The sequence below is a fragment of the Pinus tabuliformis genome, chromosome 4_1, assembly GCF_031772625.1.
Source record: "Pinus tabuliformis cultivar Carrire ecotype Pingquan chromosome 4_1, CPIR1, whole genome shotgun sequence".
Taxonomy (NCBI): domain Eukaryota; kingdom Viridiplantae; phylum Streptophyta; class Pinopsida; order Pinales; family Pinaceae; genus Pinus; species Pinus tabuliformis.
This window is the reverse complement of record NC_142303.1, coordinates 811,808,335-811,827,012: the sequence shown is the minus strand read 5'-3', so window position 1 is coordinate 811,827,012 and position 18,678 is coordinate 811,808,335.

Below are 18,678 nucleotides of genomic sequence, written 5' to 3'. Positions count from 1 at the left end.
ATGCACAGATCATACAACTAGACAAATAATTAGTCTAGGCAATTGGTCAATAATGTTATCATTCTTTTGTCATCAGACCATAGAGTTCACTAATGCATTAATATCATTATTGTGGACATTCCAGAAACCTATGATTATTGGTCCAAAAAACTACAAGGGTATTTCTATAGACTAGACACATTTATGGCTTCCTTATAAGTGAGGAAAGAATTAGATTCAAGTAGAAATGGACAAGTACATGAAATACACTGTGAAAACCCTTGAGGGACATTATGAACACGTCGGCTTTGGAGATATCATATTTGGAAATTGTTTTATGGAAGTTGATCACAGGTGTTATCAAGCGCAATCTTCACCTGTACCATCTAATACACAGCTGGAGCTCCTTCCTTGTAGTCTAATTGGTGCAAATGAAACTTGTAAAATAGATGTACATACTTCTAGTGTAGGAACTAGCTTCATAGCTACTAATATTTGGACCTTACGTTGATGGTTCTAGTACTCAGGATGGTTCGAGAGCTAGTTGTATTCGTATTGACCCCTAGAATAAAAGGTATATTTATCATTATGCTTGGAGTTCAAGAGCACAAATAACACTGCCAAATATGAAGCAGTCGATTTAGGGTTAAAGAAGGCCATAAACCTCAAGGTAGAGGTAAATAAGATAATTGGTGATTCAAAGATAGTTACCCATCATGTATGGAATACCATTCATTGTGTTTCGTCTAATTTGAAAAATTACCAACAAGAGGTATAACAAATTATTTCATATTTTAAAGTATTTAACATTAGTTATGTTCCTAGAGTTCGTAATGTCACTGCATATATATTAGCCAATGAAGATGCTAGAATGTCACCATTAAATGATGGTTTTTTTATTGAAATTATTTATCAACCATCGATGCTCGACAATTCACTAACTTTCACGTATTTAATGATGACCAATAAATACTACACTTCATGGCCAATGCGGATGTGTTTAAAGACATGACTATTGAAGAAGATGAGCATGACAAGGATTTGCATGAAGAAACCCAAGCAACTAAAGGGAATCCAATGCTAAAAGGTGTGGTATCTCTTGAGAAATTATATGACTTGCAAAACCATTTCAAAGGAAAAATGAACACAAAGACTCAAAGCTCAATGTTATCACATGAACAAGTCATTTTGGGAACCAAAGAAGTGTAGAAATTCTCACTGTAGATTAAATTGATTATAATGTACTAAAGAAAAATACTTAATCTACTTCTACTATCAAACTTGCGAAAGCTTAATTGATTTTGAGCAAGATCAACCAGAACACATATAACAGAGAAGAAGATTAAATCACACATGAAACAAAAAAGAATACTCTGGGGAAAGCCTCAGCTAAAAACCCCACTATCTGTATTACCATACAAGTGGAAATATCTCAGGATTACACAAAGCTTTAGCTCACAAGCTATCCAGCTCTCAATACAATCCCTCACTGCTGCTCATAGAAAAAATAGACAACACATATGCCTTCCTTCAGTCCTCCAAGCCTCCTATTTCCTTGTGCAGTTTCTCCTGGGTTCTCCAGCTGCCACCTGTGTGATTCTCACCTCACACACTGCTCTGACCTCTGTAGTAACTGCGCAATCCTCAACGAGTGAATTCCTTTTGCATGTAAGAGATATTCACATGGGAATATTCTAGAAATTGATAGTACATTGTACCTTCCTTTAATATCAACTGGGTCTTTGGCTGAACTGACATGCATGAGTTATTTATGAGAGAAAATTCAGTTATTTGGAGAACACTAGTTGCATGCATGCATGCATTAACTGATTGAACTCACAATTAGTTCCACAAACTATTTGGAACTAATTTAACTGGACATAACTCAGTTAACTGAGCTAACTAATTACAACTCAAACAAAACTCATTATTATCTCCTTAATTAAGGGATAACTTCCTCAATCAAAGGGATAACTGTTGCATGTCTTCACAAAGACTTCATGTTTGATTTTCACCAACTAATTAACTCAAGATGAGTTAATTAATTATTTTTCAAATAGCTAGTGAGACTAAATTCGAATTTTAATTTAGGGACTAATTAAAATTGGAATATATCCTGAAATGCTATCTATAGCAATGCTACTTTTAGCATTTCTATTTTTAGCATTTCTTGTTGCTATTTTCAACACTACCTCTCAACAAGAAAGGCATTCAACTCGAACCCAATCCTGAACCTTTGGAATGCTCTGCATGCAACAATTCTCTCAAGTTTTGTTTCTCCAGCAACTTCAGAAACAAAAAAAAACATCCAACCTGAATCAGAATGATGCCTCTGTCATCAAAGTCTCTGACTGCTATTGCCTCTATCGATTGAAAACTCTACATCTTTGTGCTCTTTAGTATCCGACTGCTCTAGCCTCTGTCACTTTGATCTCTGACTGCATCAATCACATTGATTCCTCCTGCTGCATCCATGTTGCTGCTGGTCCTATCTCCCATCATGCATCTGCACTACACCTCCTCTTATCATGTTGCATCGTGCTGCCCATTGTTGCACTGCAACTCAGTTACTGAGTAGTAAGTAACTGATCTCCCATCTGACCTCCCTGTTGGGATAGAAACACCCTCTGATGCTAAAGCTCCCTCTACCGTTCCATCCACATCTATCTCTACCCACTCATCCAGTCTTGCTACTCCTCGTCGGGGCTCCCGTAGCAAGGTCTAATCAAAGAGGCTGGGTACCTCAAGGATCCTGCCCCTATTTTAGCCTTCTTGGGACTATCTCTTCACATCTCCCCATCTCACACCTGGAGTTATGGATGCATGTGATCCCTCTGCCCACTTGACTTGAAATTTCCCCCTACTGGAGGTCTTTGCATGAGTGGATGCCTCCACTCGATCTCCTCTCGACTTCTTCAGTTGTGGCTGCTCCACAACCTCTTGAAGCTACTTCACCAATTTTGGCTCCTCCATAGTTATCTGAGACTTCTTTTAAGGCTACATGTTGAGAGGTAATGTACTCTCCCTCTCAACCACCAAGTCTCTAACAGTTGCATTGCTGCTTAAGGCCTTGCATGCATCTTGAACCTTATGAGAATACATGTTTTTGTACTTGTGAAATGATCTGTTTCACCTGACCCATGGTGATGTGTCTAAGGAAAACCTTTCCCTTACTGAAGACAACATCTTAGCCTTTGTCCTCCATCATCGCGATCGATACCAAGTTCTTCTTCAGTCCAGGCACATACTACACATCAGTCAGGGTGATAGGAGGTCCATGCTCCCTATGAAACACAACCATACCTTCACCTAAAACATGGTAATTTCCATCATCTCCCATCTTTATGCACATATGGAGGTCCTTCTCCTCCAAGGTACTGAATAAAGTCTTATCGCCGGTCATGTGGAATGAGGCTCCACTGTCAAGAAACCAACCACAACCCATCATTGATGAAACCATGCATGCGAAGAGGGTAAAATCCAATTTGAACTGAGAGCCCAATGCCTCATCTTCAGATCCTTCCGAGGATCCCTTCTTGGATTTCTTTAATGGACAATTAGTTGCATAATGGTCCACCTCATGAAAATTAAAGCATCTCACTTTAGATTTGTCAATGTTCTTCCCAGCATGGGAAGAACTCGATTTGTAATGAGAATCCTTCTCCTTCCCTTTCCTTGCCTTACTTGCTAAGGCCAGATTTTCTTCATCCTCCTTGGATGAAGAACCATCTATACTGTTCCTCCTGATCTCCTCCTACATGAGATCTGACCATAGTTGTTCCCAATCTAGCAATTTCTTTCTTCCATTCACTGATTCCTGGTAGCTATGCCAGCTCTTAGGAAGATTGAGGAGAGGAAGACTCACCATGTCATCATCGGTTGTCGTGATTCCTACACTTCCAAGCTCATCTCTACAGGTGGTGAGCTTGTTCAGATATGTAAAGATCGTGTTTCACTTTTCACACTTGATTTTCTGAAGCTTGTCCTTCAGCGCCAGCTTCCTTTGGTCATTGTTGTTATGATATAGATCCTTCAATGTCTTCCACATTGAAAACGGAGTCTCCTTCCCATGGAGACTCGAGACAATGTGGTCTTGAACTCCCTCCAGAAGAATCCTCCTCACTCTCGCCACACATTTCTTCCATTCCACCAATTCTTGGGCATTAGCTGCTGCTGGGCTTGGGGAATTCTTGATCAATTATGTCCTTCAAACCGTTGTCCTCTAATACCACTTCCATGTAATCCTTCTAGGCTATGTAATTCAAGATGCCATCCAGGGCATACTCGAGTCTCAAGCCATTGAACGCCATTGGTGAACTTTGAGATGTGATAAGAAATAGATTTTGTACCTACAATCAAGAACTTCAAAACTTTGAACTTCTCCCTTCTTTGTATACTGTTCTCCACTTTGATCACCTTTTCTCTGATACCATGTAGAAATTTCTCTATAGATAAGCTAGCTCTGATACTATGTAGAAATTCTCACTGTAGATTAAACTGATTATGCAATGTACTAAAGAAAAATACTTAATCTACTTCTACTATCAAACTTGCGGAAGCTTAATCGATTTTGAGCAAGGTCAACCAGAACACATATAATAGAGAAGAAGATTGAATCACACATGAAACACAGAAGAATACTCTGGGGAAAGCCTCAGCTAAAAACCCCGGTATCTGTATTATCATACAAGTGGAAATATCTCAGGATTACACAAGGCTTTAGCTCACAAGCTATCCATCTCTCAGTACAATCCCTCACTGCTGCTCACAGATTGAATAGACAACACATATGCCTTCCTTCAGTTCTCCAAGCCTCCTATTCCCTTGTGCAGTTTCTCCTAGGTCCTCCAGCTACCACCTGTGTGATTCTCACCTCACACACTGCTCTGACCTCTGTAGTAACTGCGCAATCCTCAAGGAATGAATTCCTTCTGCATGCAAGAGATATTCACATGGGAATATTCTAGCAACTGATAATACACTGTCCCTTCCTTTAATCTTAATTGGGTCTCTGTCTGAACTGAGATGCATGAGTTATTTATGAGAGAATATTCAGCTATCTGGAGAACACTAGTTGCATGCATGAATGCATTAACTGACTACTCACAATTAGTTCCAAAAATTGTTTGGAACTAATTTAACTGGACGTAACTCAGTTAACTAAGCTAACTAATTACAACTCAAATACAACTCATCCTTATCTCCTTAATTAAGGGATAACTTCCTCAATCAAATGGATAACTGTTGCATGTCTGCACAAAGACTTCATGTTTGATTTTCACCAACTAATTAACTCAAGATGAATTAATTAATTACTTTTCAAACAACTGGTGAGACTAAATTAGAATTTTAATTCTCAATTTTAATTCATGGACTAATTAAAATTGGAATATATCCTGAAATGCTATCTATAGCAATGCTATTTTTAGCATTTCTTGTTGCTATTTTCAACAAGAAGATCCATAGAATGTGAACCTCGTTACATGTTGTTTTTCTCAAGAACGACAAGATTTTATCTTCTTTTTCAAACATTATCGAAATGTATTTGACTGGATGTATGATGATTTAAAAACATATCATCCAAGATGTCATTCTTATGAAAGAAGGGGTGAAAACATTTCAACAAAAGTTAAGGAAAGTGCATCTGCCACTTGAACCCCTAATTCAAAAGGAATTAAGGAATTTGCTGGATGCTAGGATCACTTTTAAAATTTGATATTCTACATGGGTTCCAACCTAGTTCATATTAGAAAAAATTCCAACGAGATGCACCTATGTGTTGATTTTCGCAACCTCAAGATAATTACCTTGTGCCATCAATTAAGGAGATACTCTAGGTAATATCTAGGCCATAAATGTTTTCATTACTGGATGGGTTTTATGGATATAATCAGGGGCTAGTAGCAAAACCAAATAGATTAAAGACCACTTTCACGACGAAGTGGGGAATGTTTGTTGTCAAGCACATGCCAATTGGGATTATAAATGATGGTGCTAAATTTCAACCGGCCATGGACATTGCATTCTGTGGATTGATTGGATAGTGTAATGTCATCTATTTATATGATGTTACATTGTTTTGTATGAAAATATCTTATCATATTCGTAATCTAAAGAAAATTTTTGAACAATGTCGCAAGTATGGAATTTCATTGAATCCAAAAAGAGCATCTTTGGTGTGTCTGAAGGTAATATATTAGGACATATCATTGCTAAGAGTAGAATCAAGGTCAATCCAGAAAGGGTATGAAGTATTTCTCAAATCCATTTTACTGTGCACAAGAAATCAATGCAATCTTTCTTACGAAAGATTAATTTCCTATGCAAGTTCATCTTTGACTACGCATAGATTGTAAAACCATTACAAGAGATGATAAAGAAGGATGCTACATATAGATGGTATAAGAGGGAGAAATATTCCTTTCCCGAGATAAAGCATGCCAATATAGTTGACACTCTAGCCTTATACAATGTAGACTTTGACAAATATTTCCTATTGTATACTTTCACTTCTGACTCATCTATTGCAGCCTTATTAACACAAAATAAACAATCAAGGAAACAAGAGACCTATAACTTTTATGAGTGATGGCTTACAGGGATTGGAACTAAATTATCATTCCATTGATAAGTAAGCATACATAGTTCACAAGGCGGTTAAACACTTTAGGCCTTACCTCCTAAAAGCTCACACAATTATCTATGTGCCTCATCTAGTTGTCAAAATACTTTTTGTATGACAAGAGTTGGGTGAGAGGAGAGAAAACTAGATGACGTGCTTACAAGAATATGATGTTGAATTCAAGCTAGTTCATACTATCAAAGGCTATGTTCTCTATCGGTTTGAAGCCAAAGTGATGGATTCGCTAGAGGAAGATCCTTCTAGGTGGTAAGAGGACATTGAGTTGTATAATATTGAGCAATTTCCTCCAACAAGTACAACTATTCCTTGGTATTTAAATATATGACAATAATTACAGCACAACAGCTTACCTTCACACCTATTAGGTAAAAAAAAATTGGAAGTATGTCTTAAATTATTATCTTACCAATTTGTGCATGGTGTGATTTTCTGAAAGTACCACAATGGTGTCTTGCTTAGAAGCTTAGAGCCTCTAGATTCAGAAATGGTGTTAAAAAATCTCCATGATGGACCATTAGGTGGACACTTCACAAGTGATACTAATTCTCATAAAGTGATGAGGGTTGGTTATTATTGGTGTATTTTATTTAAGGATGCTCATGCCTATGCTCGAATGTGCCAAATGTGTCAAATATGTACCTAGAATTTAGTTGCCCCATTGCTACCCATAGCAGTTGAGGAACCGGTACAATAATGGGGATTTGACGTTATCGGTGAAATATTTCCTTGTATATGAAAAAGAGGTTATCCTTCCATCGAACATATACCTTCCAACCTTGTAACTTTCTCAGGAGTCTCAAGGAAAACCATGTCTCCTTGTTCAGAGTCGAATAGACACTCTTCTTAAGCTTGAGGAAGAAAGGCTCAAAGCAAAATATAAATTTTCCATACAATAAAATCAAATCAAGTGTTGGTTTGATAAGAAGTCTATAGGGAATAAATATTTCGGTATGGGTGACCTAGTATTGAAGTGGGACGAATCCCACAAAGAGAAAGGCAAGCACACCAAATTTCAAGCTCCATGGATTGGACTGTACACCATCATCAAAAATCATGACCACCATTCTTACAAGTTAAAATCCTTAGATGGGAGGGTTGATCCTCTTCCTGTTAATGACCAAGATCTTAAACATTACTTTCAATAGCAACCCTCCATTGTTTTCCCTCCCGTGTATAGTTTTCTTTCCTACTTCTGTGTTGTTTTTTCCTGTCAAGTATTGTTTGTTGTCCCTTGTCTTGGTCAGTGTATATAAATAATACCTTGTGTGAGAGTGTATGTATGGCCTAAAAATACTATGTGGTGAAATGAAAATGGATCGCGACAACCACAACGATTGACTATTTGTTAGTTCTCCTTCTTTGTTTGGGAAAATGTCATAAGTCAAGTAATGTCTATACGAAAATATGATACATTTAAGAGGAAACCTTTGAGTGGAACCATGATACTCATATCTACTCTAACATCCTAATTCCTTAACTTGGTTTTAAATTTATTTGGTGTTATACATGCTAACCCAATCAATTAGAGAAGGTAAAGGAGAAAATCAATAGCAGAAAAACCAATATTAGAGGTATATATAACTTTTCTGAAGGAACAAACTCTTATACTCTCAATAAGTCAGGAGGTCTCTTCTTCCCCTATGAAATAATAAGCTCCTAAGCATAGTTTTATAAATAAAATAAATAAATGGTGAAAGAAGAGAAATGCTTCCTACGTAAGGAGGTGAAGCAAGTAACTTTGTCGGGGTACTGACCAGCCTTGCTGGTAGCAAAGAAATGCATGTGTTCCCATAGTGTCTCCTTTGCGGTAATGAAAAGGATTTCTGGTAGCAAAGAAACACTAAATATGAAAAATAAGACTCTTATTATCTCTAACTCACAATTACATATTACTGTTCTCCTAGATTAAAACAATTGAAAAATGACAAGATTTGTTGGTGTGTTAAACCAAGGAAGGAAATGGGGGCACTACATCTATAATCAGGTTAAGTGGGAAAAGATAATTAATCCAATTGATGAATCAATCCTTCTTGAAGGGATAAATATTTAATGAAATCTACCCCCAGACAAAGAAGTTGAGGTTCACCCAGTGTGTCGCCAAGTGTTGTCGCTCCTACAACACCCTCCAAATTTTTCCTATATTTGAATTTTAAAGCCTACCTTCTATCATGTGAAGTGTCTATTTTGGTTTTAAAGTGTCATTTCATGTTTGTAACATGTTTCTTTTTTTTTATTCCTTCCCAAGTTTCGTTGTATCATCAAGATAAACAATTGCACACTTTGGAGTCATAGTACACTTCCTAGTCACAAAACAACACTTATTGGTCGCAACTGCGCATACTTTGTTTGTTTCAATTGGAGAATATTGTTTGTGCACTAGCATTTTTATGTATATTTCTTAGTCTTGGGTCCTGTCTAAGTATTACTAATGATTTGAGATGCATAAAACTTGAAAATACCCCTAACTCAGTATGTTTTCACATGTTTCACCATTTAGTACTTAGCCATTTTTATGACTTTGCAGGCTTTCCCTCCATGCTAGAAAGAGTGCACTATGAACTTCTAAGGCCGAGTGGAGAGACTTCCTGTCAGCTAGGATTGTGAATTGCACCACCTTGAACCCTCTCTTCCCCCCCCCCCCCCCCCCTCTCTCTCCCCTGTGCATTTCTCAATTCTAGTCAGTAGACCCTCCTCCTTGTTGTTTGTCCTCCCTCACTACACCAGTCAAGCCTCTGTCTCAATAAATGAGAAGACCACTCCCACGTCCTCAATAAACGAGGGAACCCTCCCTAGATCCACAACTACCAAACTATTTGGACAACCATGCATATTGAGCTTTTTCCGACACTTGATTCCTTATATAAATCCCTCCAAACCATTAAACCAATTTGCTAACCTCTTTCATATTCTAGAGTACAAATCATAATAATATTGAAAATAATTAAAAACTTATCACAAACAAAAAAATGACTGATCTAGGCTCTTACACCCTGATGGCGGCATGATATTTGATGTTTGAGAAGATATGATGGATCATTAAATTTGGATTGCAGGTTACTTTTTTTTTATTCTCCAATGGCGGTGCAAACACAACCTCACTGAAACATTTATGTTTAAAACCAATAAAATCAACACAAAAATACATAACACATATTACTCATGGTTTATGAGGAAAAATATACCATATCATATAACTTCCAGCTCTACCATTCTCATCTTCCAAATATTTCTTTGAATTACTTGATTCCTACACAAGAGTAATCTATTTTTGACTTTCCAACCCCTATTTTTTCCTAAATCCTCCTCCTTGTTAACACTCATCATAGATTCTCTACTGCATCACATGTCGTGGTCAACCCTTATGATCTTCATTTAATTCTTCAACGATCTAGTGACCTCGAGTTCATTTCCATGAAGAAGAACAACCTTGTTCTTGTACTACCACATGCATTTGAAGCATGATTCCAAATTCATTCCATGCTCAAAGGTTTTGTCGTCTATGCCAATAACACCTAATATGCAAGAATCATGGTTGCAAGTAGGTGATTGAAGGATGTCAAGCTTATTATGGAGAAAATGCAACACTAATCGATTGAGTGTGTTCCCTCTTTCAAATATCAGGAAGCGATCATTGTGCTCCAATTCAGAGATCTGCAATTATAGTGCTGTCCAACAACTCTTCAAACAGTTATCTCCAAATAACAATTAAATTCATGGCCTGTGATCTACAAGACTCATGCCCCTATTCCATAGCTTCACAGGGTAGCGCCTCTGTTATCGATTCCAAAATAGATGCAACTATGTTGTCTCAATCATGATCACATCATTCCAATGACGCCAAGAAACTTCTAGCACAGGCTATGCCTATGATTTCATTGTAGACAACATTAACGAGGCTTAGGCTCACACTCAAATAGGCATGGCCCTAAATCCAGTTACTACAAAATAAACCTCGACTCTAATATCAACTACTACACAAGAGGCTACAATGGAAGATCATAAAGAGATGGTGCCCACCGTCGAAGTTATAAGTATCATGTCTTTAAATGATGTACAAACAAAACAACAATACACTCAATAAACACACATACTCCCTTGGTCCAATAAGGACCAAGGCCCAGGCCCATGCGGGCTCTAATACCAATTTGAATTTATTGATCACATCATGTATTAATAAAATAATGTTACGTATAAATACATGTAGTGTTGTCTCAAGATAGGTAGACTATCTTGGACACATAATCACTTTGTTGAGAGGATATCTCAACCACAAACCAATCTAGGAAACATTTATATCTAAACAAATCCTAGAGAATAAGACAAATATCCTTCACTTAGAAATCATCACACCTAAGACAAGTATGAATTATATTTTCCAGGTGTTGTCATATCTTGAATGTAAACATAATGTCAATTTCCATTATATGATTTCGATGCTAAAGGAAACTATTCCATTCATTTCAATTCTTAAAGGAAACCATTCCACTTATTTGATAGGAAATTGGCCATAATAATATTTTCAAAACTTATTTTTTAAATTTATAAGTTTTAAATTTATTGAAGCGAATAAGGATTAAGCACATCTTCGAAAAATTATCAAATTATTATGTAAAAACAAATCGTTGTTATTGGATTCATACAATAGTAATTTTTTAGATTATTCTATTGAGAGACGCTCTATAGTATAATATGGCGATGATATTGGAAAACTTTATGTAAGGTGTTATGTAATGTAATTTTGACTTAGTCAACATTTAAAAAAATAAAATTATATATAAGTTTGAGTTAGTCATTTGATGGGTTTACCAATGGTGGTTTACAAGCCCATGGTATTTGTTATGATGAAGATTATTTAAAGGATCAAGAAAATCCATTATGAAATGCAAGAGTACTAGATTACATCCATCATAACTTCACACTTCATCACTCTCGATGTTTGGTAGTTCCAAATTTAATATTGATCTAGGCTGGTGTATATAAAGACCATATCACAGGTTTTTATATTATACTACACTTTGGTATCATAAAATGATTTAAAAGAAAAAATGTTAACCCTCTATAGAAGGATGATGAATCACATTCTGAGAGTTGTAGTAATGAAAAGATGAAACAATGTTACATAATGATAATTAAATAAAGTTACATAATTATACTGAATACTCGATAATTATTAGGTGGATGGTAGAGATTTAACCTTTATGGAATATGCTAGAATATTCTCAATAATAATCATAGATAAATAATGAAGATTTATCTCCAAGTTAATTATTACCTTTTAATTAATTATCTCAAATTAATTAACTAAAGAAAATATCATATCAACACATGTCATATTCAGAATGTGGTCTTGATAGCCCATGCCATTGTAACAAAGGCTATTTACAAGTTAAGAATCTCCATTGTAAAGTGGGGATGAATCTCCATGGTTTTAAATGTTTTTAAAAATGTATATATGTTTAACTAATAAATTAAATCTTTTTATAATTAATAATAATAGCTATTTAAAATAAGACCCAAAGAGAATGGATCCAATAGTGGAAAGCAAGGAATTTTTCACCATTGGGCGGCGTTCAATTGTCATGAGAGCTTCCCTGGAGCTATGTGGGAATATTGAGTTAGTGGTTGAATGCGTAGTTTCACCTAGAGATACCATATTAAATGGTTTCATGATCAGTGCACACATAAGTGGATCAAATCCCACCCCATGTCCTCCTTTTTAAATTATCCTAAGGGAGTAGGATCCAATGGTGGAAAATGGGGAGTTTTTCTTCATTGGAAAACGTTCAATTCCCATGTGAGTTTCCCTTGAGCCATGAGAGCCTTGAATTGTTTCATGACTTGTGCACACATAAGTGGATCAAAGCCCATTCCTATGCCTTTTTTGTATTAGCCTAAATGGGTTGGATCCAATGGTGGAAAGTGAGGTATTTTTCACCATAGGGCAAGGTTCAATTCCCATGAGGGATTCCTTGGAGCCATGGGATACCTTGCAGTCACTACAACAAAACATTAAATAACACCTAAAATATCACATAAATTTAGTGTTTTTCAATTAACGAATTGGACACCTTTCTCGGCACAAAAATGGGCATGACTAGGTATGTTTATCATAGTGCTAGATTTAGCGTCGTAATTTTCTCTAGAAATAACATCGTAAATAGCACCAGAAAAATAGTGCCATAAATAACACCTGAAATCTTGCTTGGAGTTGTGCCAGAAATAATGCCATAAATAGTACCAGGAATAATGCCAGAAATAACACCTAGAATAGTGTCAGAAAGAGTGCCAGGAATAGAGCCAGGAATAGCACCAGGATTTGCTTCCAATTTGGCTCCTAGTTTGGCTTCCAGTTTAACGTCCAATTTTGCTTCTTGTTTTGCTTCTAGTTTTGCTTCTAGTGTGGCTTCTAATTTTTCTTCTAGTTTTGCTTCTAGTGTGGCTTCCAATTTTTCTTCTAATTTTGCTTCTAGTGTGGCTTCTAATTTTGCTTCCAATTTTACTTCTAGTGTGGCTTCTAATTTTGATTCTAGTGTGGCTTCCAATTTTTCTTCCAGTTTTGGTTCTAGTGTGGCTCCCAATTTTGCTTCTCATTTTTCTTCTAGTGTAGCTTCCAATTTTTCTTCCTATTTTTCTTCTAGTGTGGATTCCAATTTTTCTTCTAGTTTTTCTTCTAGTGTGGCTTCCAATTTTTCTTCAAATTTGGCTTCCATTGTTGCCTCCATGTGTTGGGAATAGTGCCAAGTTTAGTGCCAAGGATTACGTCCAGTTTGGCTTCTGATTTGGATTCTAGTTTTGCTTCTTGTTTTTCTTATAGTGTGGCTTCCAATTTGGCTTTCATTGTAGCTTCTTTCTTTGCTTCCAAAAATGACTATTATATTGCATACGGATAAATTAATATGTTTTATTTCAATCTAATTAGTTAAATATATCATGTCTCTTAAATAAGTTATATGATTATACATCATATGAATGCATTTGAAATATTTTATAGGATAACATTTATAAAGAATTTTTAGGGAAACAAACATCCATACAACTTAACATCATTATACTTATTAATCTTCATCAAAACAAAATCTCCAACATCCAGTATATATAAAATAACAAGATAGTTATTATAACACGATCATCATCTATAATTTAAGTGAATTTGATAACATCCATGATGAGCAGTAAATCAAAACCATCATACGTAATAAATATGCATCCAAATCATCAACCACTTTCAACATATAAAAATTGATGAGTCAATACTGACAAGATCATCATTATATAAAACTAAAACAAGTAAAATTCACATATACTAGTAGATCAATAACATGTGAAAATGATGCATGTCCAATAGCTGACATAAGTCAAAATGATACATCATGTACAAATGATATAAATAAAAATGATGAATTATGTAAGAAAAATGATACAAGTCAATATGATATGTCATGTCAAAATGATATAAGTCAAAATGATACGTCAAAAAGGTACAGCTCAATAATATGGTACATGAGGCTGTGAAAATGATACAAATGATAGTAACCATGAAAATCGACATCATAAAAATATATAAAAAATGATCCATGATGCAGTCTATATGATCATGAATTTCACTAGCTGCTACCAACAACTTCCTCATGATCATCATCGCCATCGTGATCATGATGATGATGATCATCTTCTATATCGACACCAGGCTCATTGTCATCTTTATTTGTGTCATTATGAGCATCATCTACCATCTCAGCATCAGACTCAACATGATCTAGATCTATGTGATGAAGATCATTAAGATATTTTGGGAAATCCTTGTTCTACAAAAAAAAAACATTTAGAATGAAAAGTTATTATTTATTTCATGCAATAATTAATTTCTCTATTATATATCTAGTATTACAACATATGAAATGAAACAATAATCATATTACATCATATCAAAGTGCACATACAATAATAAAATTTCAAATAAGTTACAGTTAAGATTTTGTAACAATGAATGTTGTAACAACAAGTCGTTTCATCTTGCTTGTCATAACTTGAAAGTGGGTAGCCAAAGAGGTGTTTCTGCGAGCAAACATTACACTAGCACTTGGGGGATCAAGAAAAAAAATTGAGAAGCATATGTTGTAACAACAGATGTTGAAATAGTATATGTTGTAATAACAAATGCCATAACAACATGTATATGTTGAATCAGCTGAAAATTATATAAGAAATGATGTTGTAACACCTATTACTATTGCAAGTGCTGAAACTGCTATAAATGTTGATGCTATAACAACTGCAACTATTGAAACTACTAAAATAGTGACCATTACAGTGGATGTTGTAAAAACAAATGTTGTAATACCGAATGTTGTAACAATAGATGTTGTAATAATAGAGGGAGTAGAAATTCATTTCATATTGCTTTTCAAAGCTTCAAAGTGGGCAACCAAAGAGGTGTTTCTACCACCCAACACTACACCAACACTTGGGGGATCAAGAAAACAATTTGAGTAGCACAAACATAGGTAACAACAAATTGAGAAGTAGATGTTGTAACAACAAATGTTGTAACAAAAAATTCTATAAAAAAATTGTAACAACGGATGTTATAACAACAGATGTTGTAACAACAAGCCATTTCATCTTGCTTGTCAAATCTTTAAATTGGGCATCCAAAGAGGTGTTTCTTCCACCAAACACTACACCAACACTTGGGGGATCAGGAAAACAAATTGAAAAGCACAAACATAGGTAACAAAAAATTGAGAAGCATATGTTGTATCATCGGATGTTGTAACAACAAATGCCATAACAACATGTGAATGTGAAATATGTTGAAAATGAGGGATTAGAGACTTCCACAGTGATTCATATTGTATGGATTTCTAGAAGGGAATTGTGTAATATATGTGATCCATCCAACGTTTCATATGGGAACTCCATCCATCATCAGGGACCAAATGTCATAGCAGCTAAAGTTGTAACACCCATAACTGCTGAAAATGTTGAAATTGTTGTAAACATTGATGCTATAACAACTAATGATATTGAAACTACTGAAACATTGACCATTACAATGGATGTTGTAATAGAAGATGTTGTAACAATGGATTTTTAACAACAGATGTTGTAACAATTAAGGGTGTATAAATTTATTTCATCTTGTTTGTGAAAGCCTAAAAGTGGGTAGTCAAAGAGGCGTTTCTTCCAGCCAACTCTACACCAGCACTTGGAGGATCAAGATAACAAATTGAGAAGCAAAAACATAGGTAGCAACAGTTTGAGAAGATGTTGTAACAACATATGTGTAATATCACCCAACCCCTCATACTATTAAGGGAATTGGGTAAAACATATTTATTTATTTCTTACCTTCAAACTCTACTTGACTTTCCAACTCATCATAAGGGCCTCATCATATATATATATATATATATATATATATATATATATATATATATATATATATGTGTCAGGCTTTGTAGGAATGCAACGACCTCCTCTCACCGCATCAACCTATCGTCTGCTTGTCAAGAGGGTCCACCTATGACTAATCACAGGAATTTCAGGCTAGCATGTCAGCCAACTCATCATAGATGACATCATCCTGGTTGATCCCATAAGTGCGCCACGCAATCCTCTAGGGTAATTTTCTGAGTTTGTACCTTCATGTCGCATTATTACTTTATCATATAATTGCATTAAAGGAAAATCTAAGTCATGCCAATAAAGAGTCTCCATGCCTAGGGTTTGGATCGGGTCAAGGATAAGGTTTTTCTAAATTTTCATTATAATTTTAAGGATTTCCCTCTTGCATCGCATTGAGGTTGCCTTTAATATTTTCCATTTATTAACTAAGAGATCTTAACTTTGCCTTTAGTAATGCATCATATGCAGATATTTACAATCGTCATAAGAAATAGTCTCGAAATGGCCATAATTTCCATGAGTTGGTTATTTTGACCATGGCTCTATCTTAGTAGTCTTGCAGACCTTTGGTTCAATGCCAGTACTTTGTGTTGACATTGATGGCTTATTAAGGTTCCCTATGGTGCTACACTCCTGAGCTTGAGCCAATCCAACTCCAAGGAGTTCTTAGCTCTTCTGCATTCCTTGTTCTTAGACAGGGAATGCCATGCATGCTGGCATAATTGCTCTTGCAATCCTTACCTACCACTGGTTGGGTGTAAACCCTTGAAAGGTCTCCACCTCTCCTAACACACGCTAAAGTTTCCAGGCCTTAAAGTAGGCCTGTAAGTAGATCCATGGTGATATGCAGATACTTTCGAAGCCGAGGTAGCTACACCTTGATGCAAGCAGAAGATATCTAAGTTGTTGATAATGCAAGGTTGTCGAAGCTTACCTGGATGGGTTTTGGCTACTCCTACACTTAAAGGAAGGAAAACCCTTCCAACGTTGACTCAACACCTTTTAGATAGGTTCAAGGGCTTATAACTCAGTGAAGGAACATCCATGTATATGCAAGGACCCTGCCAAGCGGGTGGTCTCTTATGTACTTATTTTATGTTAATAAAAAGGGTCTCTATGCCCAATGTTCCAAGTTTTTATTCCAGATCCTTATGTATCCTTCCACTTCCCGTGGCATTTAATGACATCTTTGTATTAATTACATATGCGCTATTAATCAGTATGAATGAGCATTTACCCCAAGACAGGATTCTGGTTTAGGAACATGACTCAAGTTAGTTTATTGTATACACCATTACACATTCTACTACAGAGTATATGTTATGAACTGCGGTAATGAGCATTTAACACAACACTTCATTCCATTGTAGATGCATAAACTAGTTCAACTTGTTTATCAACACTTTTCATTTCGAAGGCATGAAATATGTGTTTATGTATGCATTTATTTATCATAACTATAAATCTATCTCCGCTTAGAGAGGCATCCACATGCTCATCACATTAACAATGTTGTTATAGTTCTAAAAGAATCCAAACCATTTCAACCAAAAACGCATAATAAGTTCATTAATATTTAAGAAACACAAACAAATATGTATCTTTAAAGTTGCAGGGTAACTGAGTTTGGGATGAGGAATCTCCACCCAAATATAGACAACTGTAACCACACTTACTTGCAGTTGTCACCCTTGAGACAGATTCTAGATTATGAGGTGGGTGCTTGCTTAAGGAATTAGAACACTAGTTTCCAAAGGAAATAGGGAATCCAGAGGTCTCTTCGTCAATCCCACTAGTTGATGCTTCCATCTTCTCAGTACAAGGAGTCCAAAGGTTCTTTCCTCACCCCATGTGCATACACAGTGATTCACTCCCTTCCAGGGAGTCTAGGATCCACTATAACAGTAATGCAGTAACCAAGGTCTTTAATCAAGTCTTCTTTTGATGCTACTGCAGGATTATCCTCTTCCCAAAATTTCTAGGGCTCTAGAGCCTGCTATCTCAACCCACATCCTCCATGGGACCCAAGTTATTATAGGGATCCATATATTACATCCCAACTCATAGCCTCCAGAGACCCAAACTATTATAGGGATCCAAAGACTATATTCAACCCATAGTCTCCAGGGATCCTATCTCAACCCACGGCCTCTTGGGAACCCCAAACTATTACAAGGCTCCAGAGACTAGCAACTCAACCCACAACCCCTAGGGAAACTAAGAGCCAATCCCCTTCTCTTCTCTCATTTTTTTTAGTGCTTGCTAATTGAACCAAATTTATTTGTTTTTCTCTTGCTCGAATTGTGTCATATCTCTCCTTCAACATACATTGATCAACTAATCAATAGCTAAACAATTCATGATAAGATCCATAGAAGATACACATCATATGAACAACATACAACTAACATATAAGCCATGGCAACCCATCCATAATATCACCAACACATTTCCAAGAAATATTCATGAGTCACAATAGAATAATAGCTCTTATTAACATATTAATATACCAACCAAGTCAGGGACTTCCACATACCACCCAACCATAGATTTGGTTGAACCAAATCTCTCTTTCATCCAATCAACCCCATGCCATAGTCCAAACATGAATGTGGGATCTCATGGAATAAACAAAACAAAACCAAACT